At 47.8% G+C, this 15,509-nt stretch overlaps 1 protein-coding gene across 1 annotated transcript in view; it reads right to left on the bottom strand.

The window, feature by feature from the left end:
• csmd1b (CUB and Sushi multiple domains 1b) overlaps positions 1-15,509 on the bottom strand; it is a 1,295,488-nt gene that overhangs the window by 784,840 nt on the left and 495,139 nt on the right. The gene's annotated exons all lie outside the window — the stretch shown is intronic.

Here is a 15,509-nt window from a genome sequence, read left to right as displayed (position 1 = left end):
AATCAAACTGAAGACAATGGGAATTGGGGGGGAAACTCTACACTGGCTGGAGTCATACCTAGCACAAAGGAAGATGGTTGTGGTGATTGAAGGTCAATCATCACAGCCCCAGGGCATCGCTTCAGGAGTTCCTCAGGACAGTGTCCTCAGCCCAGCCATCTTCAGCTGCTTCATCAATGACCTTCCCTCCAACATAAGGTCAGAAATGGGATGTTCGCTGATGACTGCACAGTGTTCAGTGCCATTCACAACTCCTCAGATAATGAAGCAGTCCATGCCCGCATGCAACAAGACCTGGACGATGTTCAGGCTTGGGTTGATGAGTGGCAGGTAACATTCGCGCCACAGAAGTGTCAGGCAATGACTATCTCCAACAAGCAAGAATTTAACCACCGCATCTTGACGTTCAACAGCATTATCATCGCCGAATCCCCCACCATCAACATCCTGGGGGTTACCATTGACCAGAAACTCAACTGGACCAGCCACATAAATACTGTAGCAACAAGAGCAGGTCAGAGCCTAGGTATTCTGTGGCGAGTGTCTCACCTCCTGACTCCCCAAAGCCTTTCCACCATCTACAAGGCACAAGTAAGGAGTGTGATGGAATACTTACCACGTGCCTGGATGAGTGCAGCTCCAACAACACTCAAGAAGCTCGACACCATCCAGGACAAAGCAGCCCGCTTGATTGGCACCCCCCCCTCTACCACCTTAAACATTCACTCCCTCCACCACCGGCGTACCGTGGCTGCAGTGTGTACCATCTACAAGATGCACAGCAGCAACTCGCCAAGGCTTCTTCGGCAGCACCTCCCAAACCTGCGACCTCTTCCACCTAGAAGGATAAGGGCAGCAGACACACGGGAACACCACTACCTCCAAGTTCCCCTCCAAGTCACACATCATCCTGACTTGGAAGTATATCGCCGATCCTTCATCGTCGCTGGGTCATCCCATAAAAACAAATTAAAATGTTTTAATTTTTCTTTAAATTGGCATAAAATGAGGATTGGGTACTGCCCTTTAATTCTTAGAAGTGCATTGCTAATGTGATAGAAATCTTTTGCTTGAATCAACATTAGGCTTAGGCAAGGATTTTTACAAGCTGGGGCATAACTGTGCAGTCTCTGCACTATTATCCATTATCATTAGTTCATGAAATTACTTCACAGGAGTCCTATCTTACCAAATTTGACTCCGAGCCACAAAAGGGCCCAGATTTTGAGATTGGTATGGCGGCCTGCTCTGCCATACCTCCTTTGAAATCCACCACAAGCGCATGCGCGAAATCCGGAACTTGCAGTCTGTCAAAAGCAATGGCTGGCACAGAGTTGGGCTATTTGCCCACCGACTGGCCAACAGTTGCACATGGAAATGTTACGGCTGATGCAAACAGGTGCAGGGCGTGTGTGGTATATATTTCAGTACATTACAGGAGCAAAGATGGACCTGTGGTGATCCTACAAAGAGATACCGGCAATAAGTAAAAATTGTGAATTTATCATAATGTACAGTCAAAGTGACATTTGTTGGAGCATCATTTGTGGACCAGATTTGTAGAGAGACAGACTTTATACTGCAAGCGCAACATGCTGTGCACATTAACGTGAATATAATCCAGACCGAGCAAGTCAAAGATGTGTGGAATATGTCAGCACAAATAACCCTACCAATTCCACCTTTGAAAATGTTTCTTTCAAGCAATAAAACAATTCTGCAGGGTGCTGTTAACTGCAAAATCGCATCCATGCACAGGACTATATAAAAATATAAGAAATAAATTGCAAAACATACACGAGAATGACCTCACGTTCAGCCATGCATAGCAGTCTGAACTTTTATATTTATGGTAGTTCCAAACATAGATTGGTCGGTAAATCCTTTCTTCATTCTGTGAATAAAACTCTTTAAAGAGTGCCGACTCCATTTGGTATACTGTCCACCAAGGAGTTATAAAATGTTGTTCATTTTACCAGCCAACGCTTTGCAAGTGTTTCATTGTTTCCTCCTGTGTGGACATCAGCTCTTAAATGCACTATTTTTAGTTTGGATTTTTTTGCGAAAAGAATTGCTCAAGTGCTAACTGGGGACATCTTTCAAATGTGGCATGATAACATTTGATTCAAATCACTTTACTTAAAAAGTGTACTGAGTTTTGGCTGACTGACATTTTTCATACCTTTCAGGTAGGAATCATATTAAATGGGGCAGGCTGGATAGGAGCAGGGTTCAGGACCCCATCAGCCACATTTGCTGGATCATAACTTATCTCTCATCCCTGGAACCAGTGGAGTAAATCTCCTCCAAAGCCTTCACGTCCTTTCCAAAGTGTGGTGCCCAGAATTGGACACAATACTCCAGCTGGGGCCGAACGAGTGTTTTCTACAGGTTTGGCAGAGCCAGGAAGTTATAAAAACATAAGAATAAGATAAGAAATAGGAGCAGGAGTCGGCCATTCGGCCCCTCGAGCCTGCTCCGCCATTCAATAAGATCATGGCTGATCTTCGACCTCAGCTCCACTTTCCCGCCCAATCCCCATATCCCTTGATTTCCTTAGAGTCCAAAAATCTATCAATCTCAACCTTGAATATACTCAATGACTGAGCATCCACAGCCCTCTGGGGTAGAGAATTCTGAAGATTAACAACCCTCATTTCTCCTCATCTCAGTCCTAAATGGCCGACCCCTTATCCTGAGACTATGTCCCCTAGTTCTAGACTCTCCAGCCAGGGGAAGTAGCCTCTCAGCATCTACCCTGTCAAGCCCTCTCAGAATCTTATATCTTTCAATGAGATCACCTCTCATTCTTCTAAACTCCAAAGAGTATAGGCCCAATCTACTCAATCTCTCCTCATAGGAAAACCCAGGAATCAATCTAGTGAACCTTCATTGTACCCCCTCTAAGGCAGGTATATACTTCTTAGGTGTGCAGACCAAAACTGTACAAACTACTCCATGTGTGGTCTCACTAAAGCCCTGTACAATTGCAACAAGACTTCCTTATTCTTGTATTCCAAACCCCATGCAATAAAGGCCAACATACCATTTGCCTTCCTAATTGCTTGCTGTACCTGCATGCTAACTTTCTCTGTGTTTCCTGTACGAGGACACCCAAATCCCTCTGAACACCAACATTTAATAGTTTCTCACCATTTAAAAAATATTCTGTTTTTCTATTATTCCTACCAAAGTGAATAACCTCATATTTCTCCACATTATACTCCATCTGCCACCTTCTTGCCCACTCACTTAACCTGTCTATATCCATTTGCAAACTCTCTGGCCGGAATTTTGCCGGCGCTCAGGGGGCAGGTTTAGAGGTGGGACCTCCGGCAAAATCGCAAAGATTGACAGCGGGCAGGAAACCCGCTGTCAACTCGCCTCCAATCAATCTTCCCAAGTGTCGGGTCCCCGATTTGCGCATGGACCCAACACCTAGCGGCGGGAAGAGGATTATTGCCACTTAACTGCCTGTTAAAGGTTGATAACAGGCAGTTAACAAGCTCTTTTGCAATTTTGACACTTCTACTTTGGGCTTCCCGACATCCGGACACCACGCCAGGTAAGTGTGGCGTGTTGTGAGTCTGCTGTAATGTCTCTGCATTGATGACAGCTGCAGAAGTGGGGCGAAGAAACTGGTGAGTTTCAGAGGTAAGAAAATGTTGAGAAATTCATTTTTAATGCATTTAGATTTTTATGTAGGTAACTAGTTTTGAATTGTATGTCTAGTCCCACCTCATTGGGAGACCCTCTCTCACCAGTGACAGATCGCTTCTGTAACCTCAGCTGCAGCTGCCATCTGTTCTAGCCTAAGGAGGGAGTCACTGGAGAGCCTGGGTGCAAGAACTTACCTGTGAACAGTCATTGTCAGTGTTTGCAGCACCTCAATGCTGTCAAACACTGAGAAATCAGCTGTCAAAAAAAATGGTGCAGTGTCCCTTTAAGAAAACCGGCAGATGACGCGTCATCAAAAGACGTCATCTGACACTGGCTTCCTCTTAATTGGTCGGCAAGCCCACAGGGCGGGCTTAACAAGGTCAATCAAGGCAAATTCTCGTCTGTGGGCCGGATGTAGTTGGGGGCAGTACTGGAATCCGGAAGCCACCTGACCCGCTCCCAAGCCGCATCGATCGAGAAAATCGCAGCCTTTGTGTCCTCCTCACAGCTTACTTTCCCACCTAGCTTTGGATTGTCAGCAAACTTGGATATATTACACTTGGTTCCTTCATCTAAGTCAGTAATATAGATTCTAAATAGCTGAGGCTCCAGCACTGATCCTTGCGGCACCCCACTAATAATAGCCTTCCAATCTGAAAATGGCCCATTTATCCCTACTCTCTGGGCTGGATTTTCATGTTGAAAGTGAGTTGGGGGCGGAGGGAGCTCAGAGGCAGTTGGGGAACCTGGGAGGCCGGGTTTTTCACAGGCCCTGCCGAATTTAACAGCAGGGCCTGATTTGCACACGAGGCTTCTGTTTCCCACTGAGAGGCTGGCTGGCTCCGGGCGGGTTGGCCTGTAGCACTAGGCCGCGCAAAGGAGGGAGGGAGGGGAATCGCCGGGGTTGGGGGGTGGGGCTGAGGCCGGCCGGAGGAGGACGGGAGTGGGGGGTGGCGTAAGAAAACTCACTAAGCACTTGGTTGAGTATAAAACAAGGCTTTAATCAACTGTTTCACAACCATGGGATTCTAGTTACATCACTAGTTCCTGGTTACAAAAATGTCCTGGGCAAGCTGGGCCCATGCCCGAGTATTTATACTCCTTGGACGGCGCCACCAGCTGGCCGCCCAGTGTTATTTCATGAGTCATTTCTTCATGAATGATAAGATTCATGACAGGGGGGTTTGCTAAGGATCAGGGGGGTGCGAGGAACATCTCGGGCCAGGTGGCAGCAACGTCGGGGGGGGGGGGGCGGGGGAATGTGAGGATCATTGAGGCCGGTGACAGGAACATCAGAGGCCGGGTGGCAGCCGTGGGGCGATGGGCTGGAGGAGCAATGCAGGGTGGGGGGGTCTGCAGAAGATCGGGACCGGGAGGAGCATGGGGAAGGCCTGTAGGGGGGAGGCCTTGTGGAGGGATCGGAGGCTGGGAGAGTGATCGTAGGCCTCGATGGTGAGAGAGGGGGGGGAGGCCTGGGGGGGTGATCGGAGGCCTCGTGGGGGGGTCTCTGATCACGGAGGGTGTGCTCGACAGGGACCCTGGATCCAGTAGGTAAGTATAAAGGCACTTACCTCCTGATGCAGCAGTGCTCGCCTTGCTGTAACTGCCGGATTTTACCAAGCGTGTAAAACCCGAGAGGCTACAGTTAAACACAAAATGGAGGTTAAAGAAGAGGCTTCCAGCCTCATTATAATATTTAAATTGACAATTCGCCACCTACAGCGCATGGGCTGCCCGCCTCTGTTAAAACCGGAAGTGGGCGGGTTGGGGGTGGGCTCAGGTTGGGATTCCGATTTTTAACAATTTAACTACCCCACACTCCAAACCCACCCCCTTTATTTTAGGTTAAAATTTCCCCCTCTGTTTTCTGTCCTTTAACCAATCCTCTATCCATGCTAATATATTACCCCAACCTCATGAGCCCTTATCGTGTGCAACAACCTTTTGTGTGGCACCTTAGCGAATGCCTTTTGAAAATCCAATACTACATCCACTGGTTCCCCTTTATCTACGCTGCTAGTTACAGCCTCAAAAAAATCTAATAGATTTGTTAAACACGATTTTCTTTTCATAAAACCATGTTGACTCTGCCTAATCATATGATTTTCCAAGTGCCCGGTTACCGCTTCCTTAATAATGGATTCCAGCATTTTCCCGATGACTGAGGTCAGACTAACTGGCCTGTAGTTCTCTTTATGCTAAGCCTTCTATTCTAAATGCTTAGATAGGCACTTTCAATGTTATCTGTTGACATAAAAGTCTGACCAGGAATTATGGCAACAGGAATTTGGGCAAGAAGTGTGTATGTGCACAAGACTTTTTAATAATACATAAATGACTTTACAGAATGTTACCTCCAGACTCGACTATTCCAAGACTCTCCCGGATGGCCTTCTTCCTACCATAAACTTGAATTCATCCAAACCTCTGCTGCCCGTATCCTAACTCGCACCAAGTCCCGTTCACCCATCACCCTTGTGTTCACTGACCTACAATGGTTCCTGGTCCGGCAACACCTCGATTTTAAAATTCTCATGCTTGCGTTCAAACCCCTCCATGGCTTCGCCCCTCCCTATCTCTGTAACCTCCCTCAACCCTATAACCCTCGAGATCTCTGCACTCCTCCAATTCTGGCCCTTTGAGCATCCCCGATTTTAATCGCTCCATCATCGGCGACCAAGGCTTCAACTGCCTGGGCCCTAAGCTCCGAATTCCCTTCCTAAACCTCTTCACCTTTCACTCCTACTTTATGTCGCTCCGTAAAACCTACCTCTTTGATCAAGCCTTTGGTCACCTGTCCAAATATCTCTTTATGTGTCTTGGTGTCAAATTAACGCTCCTGTGAAGCGCCTTGGGGCATTTTACTACATTAAAGGGGCTGAATAAATGCAAGCTCTTGTTGAATCCCAACTCCACAAACGATTTCTGGGGCACCCACTTTGGGTGGGGGAAATCTCAATGTGGCACCTTGCCACAGCATAAGTGAGCCCATGCCCCATCCAAATATATTTTTTTTAATTTAAAAAATGGCCCTTTTAAAAAAAAATATGCCAGTGCCCATACTCACTCACCATTAGCCATTGTATGGCCAGGCAGTGCAGGAAGAAGTTTAATGATCTTACCAGATCAGGTATAAGGTGTCCTGGGCCAATATTTATCCCTCAAACAACATAACAAAAACAGATTATCTGGTCATTATCACATTGCTGTTTGTGGGAGCTTGCTGTGCGCAAATTGGCTGCCGCGTTTCCCGCATTACAACAGTGACGCCACTTCAAATAGTATTTCATTGGCTGTAAAGCGCTTTGAGACGTCCAGTGGGCGTGAAAGGCGCTATATAAATGCAAGTCTTTTTTTTCTTTTAAGAAACCACCCAGATCTTCTGACAATGCACAGTGCTAAGTGTGTCTGCCACTGACCGTTCTTCACAATAATAGGGTTGAAAACCCTCCAAGCTTGACCTGGATTCTCTAGGAATTAAATATTAAACGCTCCAGGACACTGCTGTGAGCAGCCCTGGAGAAAAATTGTCGTTTTTTTTTTCATTTTCTTCAACAACTTTCATTACTAGTTATTAAAATATTGGAGATGGGAATAAAAGGCTGTTTGGTTGACAGTCAAGAATCATCCAATCGGTTAATGAAGAGTGTTCGCTTTCTAATCGGCGGTGGGAAGGCGGTGTGCCATGACGATGGACGTGTTGGTCGACCAATAGCAGGGGCGTAGGAGCGGTGTGATTGGAGGCAGGAGGTCATGTGATAAAATCTCCAGGAATACGTCCAACCAGAAGTTGACAACCTATTGTTGCAAAGTACTTTAACTGCTCACCATAAATGCCCATGAGCAATGTTCCTTTCAAGCAGTGTGGCCGCGCGGCGCTCTGGAGGCCCCATGTAGCTCCGCGCAAGCGTGGAATTTTGAATGGGCCGCATGAAAAAAAAAATTAGTGGGAACATTACCCATGAGGTAGCACAGTACCTTTCAAACAGCCAGTCTCCACCTGGATGATTTGGTTCACTCACACCCTTACGTATATTTACCCCACAAAGTACCTTGCATGGAATGTAACTGCCTCTTTTATGCACCTGTCATAACCCCCATTATGGGCTGTATGCTGATACCTGGGTTTTACTGCATGTCACAGTAACAAAAGGTAATTCTCACTCTAGCAGTTTTCCTCGAGGACAAGACAACTCATAACTGAAAGCTGCAACAAATAAACCTCCGACCTCTCAACCGCTATAAATATGAAGCACAGCAAATCCTATGAAGCCATTAGAGTGCTAGAGATGGGGACGTAGGAGGGCATGTGTTAGCTGCCGTGTCTTGTCAACCTAATCCTTTCCTTCTAAGTCATCCTGTTCAACCGTGCCTGAACGAGCAGCAACCCCTTTCCTGAAACCCTCGTGTCGCTTCTTCTATTGTGAGAGGTGATCATTGCTCAGCAGGATATCATTGTTAACACCAATCATTGTTTCCTCCTCTAGCTGTACCTGAGGGAGGTTGGCGAAATCTCCCAGTACATCTGGCCCTGTCAGCAAATCACACCTTGTCATCGGCCAATCCCTTACGGCAGTAGTTCAGGGACGTCTGCTAAGGAGTAGTTAGCACCAATAAGCAGGAACAGCTGCTGGTAGAAGGATGGTGCTACCTGATGAGTCAAGTTGCAACGTGCAGCCTCAGACCATATTGCGCGATGCTCCCAAATTGAAGAAAGCACCTGAAGCACTGCTTCAACATGCCAGTGGTGTGTTTAATGATTACTCAGGTGAATGAATGGACCTCGTTATATGGGCGCTTAGTTTGTGTTATGGGATACCACATATGTCATGAGCCAGGGCTACAGGGAATAGATTTAGGGGGAAAAATTGAGTCACGCCCCCTTTGAGGCGCTAACTTCGCCGGAGCGCTACTTTTAGCGGCCCGGAAAAATTAGCACCCCCCCGCGGCCGAATTTGAGTGGTAGCGCCCCAAGAGGGAAGCGGGGCGCTACTGGAAGCGCCCCGCCTCCCTCTTGGGAAGCTGCGAGGGAATATTGCGGCGCTACATGCCATGGTATTGCAGGCCTTGCTTCCCCTTCTTAAAGGGGAGGGGCCTTGCGCAGCAAGACTCGGAGCCCAGCTGGGCCACCGGGCTCATGGAGCGCAGTCGGCACTCCGGCGGGGGGGGGGGGGCGGGTCAGGAGGCCGGGGGGGGACGGCAGCAGAGGCAGGTGCTGACAGGCGGACAGCAACAAAAATGGCCGCCCAGCACCTCGCCTTTAATTAGCGCCGCCCCAACTGCAGGTGGGCCCCCCTGACCCCGTCGGACATAGTGTCCGGCAGTAAGTCTGGGGGCGCTACCGAAGATCACGGCCGAGGCGCAAGCGGGGCGCTGCACATGGCGATGATGTCATCGCCAGCGGCACAGTGCCGCGGGCCACTAACGGTTACTGCCACCACTAACCTCCCGCTGAATTTTGCGGGAGGCATTGGCGGCGCCACGCCCGGGCGCTAGTTGCTTTGCGCCCTCTTAGGGCGCTAACGGGAGGCGCAAAGCAACCAAATTTTTCCCCCTTATTCTCCTAAGAGCCACACTAAGATTTGTCATTCTGGGTTAAAGAGTGGTGGACCAGTGGACTGTCGTAAAATGAAAGCATCATGACAGCTGACAGATAAATGAACGTTATGCAGTGCTGATGGTTGCAAACGGCATTATCATTGCTGAATCCTCCACCATCCACATCATGGGGATCACCATTGACCAGAAACTTAACTGGACCAGCCACATAAATACTGTGGCTACAAGAGCAGGTCAGGGGCTGGGTATTCTGCAGTAAGTGGCTCACCTCCTGACTCCCCAAAGTCTTTCCACCATCTACAAGGCACAAGTCAGGAGTGTGATGGCATACTCTCCACTTGCCTGGGTGAGTGCAGCTCCAACAACACTCAAAAAGCTCGACATCATCCGGGACAAAGCAGCCTGCTAGATTGGCACCCCATCCACCACCTTAAAACTTTACTCCCTCCACCACCGGCGTACCGTGGCTGCAGTGTGTATCATCTACACGATGCGCTGCAGCAACTCGCCAAAGCTTCTTCGGCAGTGCCTCCCAAACCCGCGACCTCTACCACCTAGAAGGACAAGGGCAGCAGGCACATGGGAGCACCACCACCTCCAAGTTCCCCTCCAAGTTACACACCATCCTGACTTGGAAATATATCACCGTTCCTTCATCGTTACTGGGTGAAAATCCTGGAACTCCCTCCCTAAGCACTGTGGGAGTACCTTCTCCACACGGACTGCAGCGGTTCAAGAAGGCGGCTCACCACCACCTTCTCAAAGGCAATTGGGATGGGCAATAAATGCTGGCCTTGCTGGCCCACACCCCAGGAACGAATAAAAAAAAATTCTTTCAAAAATAGCTTTTGATAAGGTACCTCAAGAGGCTTCTTTGCAAGATAAAATCTTATGGAATTAGTGGTAATCTGCTGCAGTGGATTGAGAACTGGGTGATTTCCCGTAGGCAGAAAGTTATAGTCAATGGATTTGGATCAGCTTGAAGACTGGTTACCAGTGGTGTTCCGCAGGGATCAGTGTTAGGACCTCTGGTATTTACTACAACAACAACAACAACTTGTATGAACATAGCACCCTTAACGTCGTAAAACATCCTCAGGCACTCCACAGGAGCGTGATCAAACAAAATTTGACACCGTGCCACATAATGGATGGGTAATAAATGCTGACCTTGCCAGCAATGCCCACATCCCAGGAACGAATGAAAAAAACAGAAGCTGCAGATTGAGAGACAGCTATCCTTTCTACATGAGAGAGAGGATGTTGCTGCCTGAAAGGTCCATACCTGAAAAGTAAACCTGTCTGCTCTCTGCACAGATGCTGGCTAAACTGCTGTGTGTATCTGACATTTTCAGTTTGGTATCTACTCCTGTTGATGTAGGTAGTCACAATGTTCAAGGGAGCACATAGGGGCCACATCCTGCAATCTATCATTCCTAGACCTTTGAGAATCCTGTTGCACTGTAAAACTGCAGTACCCTCTCCGGCTGTTGCCAGTTATCCATGGGGAAGAAGGTGAAATTACTTACTTGCTGTAGCAAACAATGCATCCATAACTCGCTTATGTATCTGGTCACAACTGATTGACTAATGTTCGTGATATCCCTTGTGGCGTCCCAGAATGTCCCTGTTACATAACAGTTAAGGGCCGTCATGACATTGACAGCCACTGGCAGTGCAGTGTCTGTGGTGGATGTAGATTGCAGGTCAAGTTACAGCATGTGGCATAAAGCAAGCCTCTACTGGCAACAGTCCTCTAACAAATGTAGGTATTTACATCTCTGCCTGTATATTCTGTGGACCAATGGATAGATGGCGCAACCTCCAAGTGGGGCCTGACCAGTCTGTCATCCCTCTTTTACTTGTCCTCTTGTTCTGAAAAAGCAAAGATAGAGGGGAACTCCCAATGGAAAACCTATTTGCCCAGAACTTGGTGTCGGGGGCTTGCCGCGCGTGCAAGCCCCCGGTCTGCACTCACCCTGCGCGCTGACATCTGAAGCCCGGGCCTGCTTGCATTTCCTGTCACAGGCCCGGTTCAGATGTCAGCGCGCAGTGCTTACCTGATCCAGCGGCGTAGTTAGTGCGATGTGCCGGCTGGGATCAGGTGAGCACTGTGCAGCCAATCAGGGGAGGGGAAGGTTCATTCATGAGTTTGAGAGTAAGAACTGTCAAACTCATGAAAACTATGGGGGCCCAAACCACGATTTAAACTTTAAATAAAAATTTAAAAAAACATCCCAATCATTAAATTAAGTATAAATAAGTAAAAAAAAAAAATTTTAACAATTTTTTAATAAAAAGGGTCTAAAACTAAACTTACCTTATTGTAGATTCTTTAAAATAATAAACCTGTGGAAAAAAAATTCTAAATTACACTAAAACACCACTTACCTGTAAAAATAAATACTTACGTGTGCTTTTTACAAGCGTAAAGACCGGAGCCCTTTACACATGCGCAAATCCCCCAAAACAGAGGAAATCCAAGATGCACGCGCTGTCCCCTACAGTGCACGTGCTAGCCTCTTCAACTCTTGGGTTGGAGGAGAGGAAATGCCGGTTTTCAGCGCATGCGCTGTGCATGCTGAAAACCGGCATTTCCTCCGGCCAGACGCGTGAGTACCCCTTCCGTACTCACGCGTTTGGGGAGGAATTACTGCCCCATTGTGTCCCTGTGAACTGGTTGGATGAGTGAGTGTGTGGGCGGGTGGGAGGAGGAGAGAGTGGATGGTAAATAGTAGCCCCAAAGCAGATGTTACAACAGCAAAAGACAAAAAAGTGCTTGACTAGAGAAAAACAAATCTCATAAAGCAGGTCAGAAATTACCTTTGAACTGCCTATTTTATATGGGCAAGAAGAAATAACGCAAAAATGTGGGAATGAAAGGTGCATAATGCAATTTCTGCCTCATTTGCATTGAAGTGCCCGAAGCTGAGTTGCCCGAAACAATGACGGAAATTACAGCAGGCTTAAAGAATCTCCGCCCCACTTCCCAATCGGGATTGCCTGATTTCGGCACACATTTTCATAGAATCATAGAAATTTACGGCACAGAAAGGAGGCCATTCTGCCTATCGTGTCTGTGCTGGCCGGAAAAGAGCTCTCCAGCCGAATCCCACTTTTGGATGAATGCAATTGGAAATTCTAGGCCAGAGTGCCCATCCGGTGCTTTTTTTTTTAACGTGGCAATCAGAAGCACTAGGTCATGCTTGAAGGAGCAGCACAATGATACAGACTGACTGAATTACCAGTGCATCCCACAAGAACTTTCTATATTAGAATTAAATAAAGCCAAAATCTCATTAAAGAACCTGTATCTAAACTGGCGTGGACATTTCTCTCCACAGGAAATAATTGACTTAGATATTTCACCTTTACACATCTTAGCTTTAAACCAAGCCCAGAGAGACAGTAGCAATTAAGCAAGCTTGCCATAGAGGCACAAGCCAAAAAATAAGAGTCAAGGAACTAGAATCAAGAATGAATTATCTGGATTTACATAAGATTACAATGAGTTGCATTTGATGAAGTTATTTTTTTTTTGTTTGATCCCTTAAATATGTAAAATGAAATGAAACTGCCAGATGCCATGAGCTGCCAAATTTTACTGCAGAATTAGCATGGATGGAGTAATTACCTGGAGACAAATCTTTTTCCACCTTGGTGACCTTTTAAAAATGCAGCTGACGCTTGGAGATTGACTTAGTGATACTCGAAGTGATTTATTCAGAGTAGACGAGAATGGTGCAAGAAGATGAGTTGGCAAACTGAATAGAGGCTAATGATTTCAATAATTTTCTGTAGCAGGGCTACAGTAGGCGAAGACTGCAAACGAGGCTGAGAATACCAGGAACATAATAAAAAGCAGAACTGTTGCTATTTAACTGCATCATTGTTTACTTCATCATTCACATCAATTACCATATTTTACTTCAGTAAAGAAGTCTAAGAGCATGTGTCCTTCCTGTAGTTTGATATGCATAACTACATTCTAAATGATGAAATATAAACACAGGCATTTTTTTATTTGTTCCTGGGATGTGGGCATCGCTGGCAAGGCCAGCATTTATTGCCCATCGCAAATTGCCCTTGAGAAGGTGGTAGTGAGCCGCCTTCTTGAACTGCTGCAGTCTACGTGGTGAAGGAACTCCCACAGTGCTGTTAGGGAGGGAGTTCCAGGATTTTGACCCAGCGATGATGAAGGATCGGCAAAATATTTCCAAGTCAAGATGGTGTGTGACTTGGAGGTGATGGTGTTCCCATGCGCCTGCTGCCCTTGTCCTTCTAGGTGGTAGAGGTCGTGGGTTTGGGAGGTGCCGTCGAAGAAGCCTTGGCGAGTTGCTGCCATGCATCTTGTAGATGGTACACACTGCAGCCATGGTACGCCGGTGGTGGAGGGAGTGAATGTTTAGAACTGTAACAGTTATACACATAAACTGAGCATTTCACAAATATTAAATAAACATCTTTCGGATGAGATGTTAAACCGAGGCCGCAACTGCTCTCTCAGGTGGACGTAAAAGATCCCATGGCGCTATTTCGAAGAAGAGTAGGTGCGTTATCCCCGGTGTCCTGGCCAATATTTCTCCCTCAATCAACATAACAAAAACAGATTATCTGGTCATTTTCACATTGCTGTTTGTGGGAGCTTTCTGTGTGCAAATTGGCTGCCGCGTTTCCCACATTACAACAGTGACTTCACTTCAAAAGTACTTAATTGGCTGTAAAACATTTTGAGACGTCCGGTGGTCATGAAAGGCGCTATATAAATGCAAGTCTTTCTTCCTTATGAGTCACAAAGTTATAACTATTGGAAATATGGGGGGAAAAAGGCGGTTGCTTTGCGCTTCGTTAGCGCCCGGGGCAGAAAGCAACTAGCGCCCGGGCACGTCGCTGCCAACGCCTCCCATGAAATTCAGCGGGAGGTTAGTGGCGGCAGTAACTGTTAGCACCCCGCGGTGCTGCGCCGCCGGTGATGACATCATCACCGTGTGCAGCGCCCCGCATGTGCCCCGGCCGTGCCCCCAGAATTACCGTCGGACACTATGTCCAACGGGGTCAGGGGGGCCTACCTGCGGCCGGGGCAGCACTATTTAAAGACAAGGTGCCGGGCGGCCATTTTTGTTGCTGGCCGCCTGCCAGTACCTGCCTCCACTGCCGACCCCGGCCTCCTGACCCAGCCACCACCGCCCCCCCCGCGGAGTGTCGGCTGCTCTCCATGAGCCTGGCAGTTCTCTTGAGTGCCGGGCTCTTTTACTGGCACTCCGATCCCCGGTGGCCCAGCTGGGCCCCAGGTTGCGCTGCGCAAGGTCCCTCCCCTTTAAGAAGGGGAGGAAGGCCTGCAATATCGCAGCACGTAGCACCGCGATATTCCCTCGCAGCACTCCAAGAGGGAGGTGAGGCGCTTCCAGTAGCACCCCGCTTCCCTCTTGGGGCGCTACCACTCAATTTTGGCCGCGAGGGCGCTAATTTTTCCGGGGCGTTAAAAATAGCACTCCAAAGGGGGAGCGACTCCATTTTTCCCCCTTGGAGTGTTATAACTCCCACCTCCCCATTAGTAAATCCCTTAAAATCTGCATTCTTACATTCCACATATTGGGTGGGGGAGGGAAATTCAGTTGGATGTTTCTCCCTTCTATCCCTTGTCTTCCTGATTTCTGCAGGCAGGAAGCACATCTGCAACGCCTTGCTATTTCTCAGCCTCAGGATCACAAGGCACGCTGATCCATCTTGGAAGGACATTGGGGAAAGCTTATTATTAAAACCTCCCCAAAGCTGGCAAAATCCTTCTCCACAGAAAAGGGTCAGTAATTACTACTGCGATGAGCGGTGTGCCTGCATTACCAGCAGTAGCCCAGTATCAAGGGATTTTATACTCACAAGCTAAAGAACCATGAGTCATTTGCAATGCCTACACTTCAGCATGAGATGCAATCACCAGGAATGGTGCTCATCTGTGGTAAAGAAAATGGAAAAAGGGTGATAGATTCTTGAGGGGGGATTTTAATTCCCCATTGGCCCACTCAAGTTTAATGGCCACACCTCACTAACATCCCGCTAGCCAACTGCGGATAGTTGAAGATCGGAGAGGCCGTCGACCGACAGTCAGATAGGAACTTGAGAAGGCCATTCGGCCCCTCGAGCCTGTTCCGCCGTTTAATTCGATCATGGCTGATCTGTACCTTAACTCCATTTACCCACCTTGGTTCCGTAGCCCTCAATACCCTTGCCTAACAAAAATCTATTATGGAGGTGGGGGTGTTACGGCAGGGCCTTGTGGGTTGTGGGGGAGT

The sequence above is a fragment of the Somniosus microcephalus genome, chromosome 9, assembly GCF_052327205.1.
Source record: "Somniosus microcephalus isolate GS21.2 chromosome 9, FLI_Smic_1.0, whole genome shotgun sequence".
Classification (NCBI taxonomy): domain Eukaryota; kingdom Metazoa; phylum Chordata; class Chondrichthyes; order Squaliformes; family Somniosidae; genus Somniosus; species Somniosus microcephalus.
Note: the sequence above shows the minus strand (reverse complement) of the source record. Positions and strands in the feature narration are given on the sequence as shown.